The 2,500-nt window shown below is 33.1% G+C and overlaps 1 protein-coding gene across 2 annotated transcripts in view; it reads right to left on the reverse strand.

Annotated features, from left to right (window-relative positions):
* LOC136845183 (uncharacterized) overlaps positions 1-2,500 on the reverse strand; it is an 85,808-nt gene that overhangs the window by 82,857 nt on the left and 451 nt on the right. Inside the window, exon 1 of one of the 2 annotated variants that reach the window (XM_067115194.1) lies at positions 2,399-2,500. This exon is cut by the window's right edge and continues 301 nt beyond it. The exons of the other annotated variant lie outside the window; for it this stretch is intronic. The gene's annotated coding sequence lies outside the window, so the exon portion shown is untranslated. The remainder of the gene's footprint in view (positions 1-2,398) is intronic. 2 annotated transcript variants of the gene reach the window in all.

Genomic DNA, 2,500 nt, shown 5'->3' on the forward strand with positions numbered 1-2,500 from the left:
CATCCCAAATATCAATGCACATTATTATTATTATTATCATTATTATTATTATTATTATTATTATTATTATTATTATTATTATTATTATTAAAAAGTTTAATCAGACCACTGAGCTGACTATATCAGTGAACAGAACTCTCAACACATCAACAGATGTTTGGTATCAGCAGAAGCTGTTTCACTAACTTCGCGGCATTGTTCGAGTGCAGTGGTAATAAAATTATATAAACGATATTCTACATCGGACAAAAGCTGAATGGCCCAAATACGTTCAATATTTTATGACAGCGTTCTTGTAATAAAAGTAAAGCCAAGAAATGTTGCTAACGCCCATAACAGTGACTAAAAAATTCCCATGCAGTTGCTGCTAAGCCTGCAAAGCTCATGGGTGTTTTACATGCAAGCGAACATTAACACAAGTCTGAAGGTGAATACCGCATATATATATATATATATATATATATATATATATATATATATATATATATATATATATATATATATATAATATACTGGTCACTTTTTACTAGATACATATGTATTTTAAATACCCAAATAGCCCCCTTAACTTCTCGATTTCTTCGCACTTCAGGAACGCTTGTCACTACTACGCCTAGATCGAAATGCAGAAAGAAATGAGGGTATTCTGACGAACCAGGCTGAATAGTGATAAGCGTTTTTCAAGGTGTGAAGATACCGAGAAGTTAAGGGGGTATTTTTTATTAAAAATACATTATATATATGTATATATACGTATAATATAAATACATATATCTATATCATATATATATATATATATATATATATGTATATGTATATATATATATATATATAGTATATATATGTATATGTGTATATATATATATATATATATATATATATATATATATATATATATATATATATATATATATATATATATATATATAGTCTTGCGCATAGTCAGATCAGATACTTACAATGCTTTCAGTATGTTTGAAAAGCTTTCTATGCCCGATGAAAAATACTGTTACTATCTTACCGCCTAATATTGAACTTGACCTATGTCTAATTGGTTGCCGAAACAGCACGCTAAAATTCAACGGAAAGAAATGAAATGAATTATGGCTGAACGCAAAGAGAGTCAGACAGAAATATAAAAGGACAAACGAACACGACTTGGGAAATTCTAAAGTTGCGTGATCATTGGCAAGTTGCCTGATTTTTTCATTGTTATGGCTACCCTTTACATCAATCGACTCCCAAGATATCCCGTCTCCCATAGTAATAATAATAATAGTGTTTAACAAAACCTCTTATTCCTATTAATGCAACGGGTATACTATAAAATAAAATCAACATGATACGATTTATAAACATTAAAAAGAGAAATCCATGACTCATAATTTGACCTCAATCGTTCAAAAGCCGTTACATTGATTGGAACTCCATTAACCCGAGATGCTAAGGCACGCGAAATGACTTTCAACGCAGTTTTCTTAAAAGCTACAACGTCTATTGAACGTCAAAGTGGCGGGTAAATTTACTGAGACCCGAACATTCATACTTAACCTTTTCCAAGGAATAAGTTGGTAACAACCTATAATAATATTAATCAGTCATTAACCGTCGGGTTTGACAGCTCGACATACGGGTGCTGGTCACGGATAACTATTTGTTTCTCTTTAGGGTTCGTTTTTCCTTTGTTGGGAACAAGCTCCGATGGCGTTTAGCATACATATGGTTTAATATAACGGCTTAAGGCACGAGAGACGCAAATAATGGGTGTTCAAGGAAGAAAAGTGCACGGTCAATGGAAGGTGTAATTATTAAGACTAACACGTTGTTACGGTACTAGCCAATCGGTCATTAAGTTGGTTGGCAAGCTTCCATGCGATAAACGAAAAGGAAATAAAATGATGACGATAACCAAAATACAGCGCAGGTGGAACCAATAATAAACTGTCCCTTAAACCCAAAGTTCAACTATATAAAGATGCATGGTAAAAAGTATGTAAAAAGTATTTCATTCGCACTTCAAGTTTTGGCCACCAACATAACTAAAATACTTCACTTTGTTTGGTTTTATGTCCAGGAAGACAGTTTCATAAAGGGAACAACACCTCTGATTCGAGACCCTTTGACACTAGGGATGAAAAGGGGTGTTACCATAAAGCTAGTGTAAGATGGCCAAATCATGATTACCATTTTCAAGAGAGAAACAAGAGTTCTACTTACAGCAATTACTATCTGGTATATAAAAGTCACTTGGATTTTAATATTCCAGTGCTGGCACCACACAAGATCTGGATCAGGCAGTACTAATACTATCTCTGAAGATATATTAGGATTTATAAAATTCAGTGTTTGTAATGCACAGTAAAAAGTGGGGTAGATGCAACACGGCAGATTTGCTTACCAATTAAGTCAGAGTTCTACTTGAGCTTCAAAATTAATACAGTAATCCCATATCGTCCGCATATCGTCAATCATTTTCAGGACAGCTGTACTGCAGACAGTA

This window comes from Macrobrachium rosenbergii, chromosome 2 (genome assembly GCF_040412425.1).
Source record: "Macrobrachium rosenbergii isolate ZJJX-2024 chromosome 2, ASM4041242v1, whole genome shotgun sequence".
NCBI lineage: Eukaryota > Metazoa > Arthropoda > Malacostraca > Decapoda > Palaemonidae > Macrobrachium > Macrobrachium rosenbergii.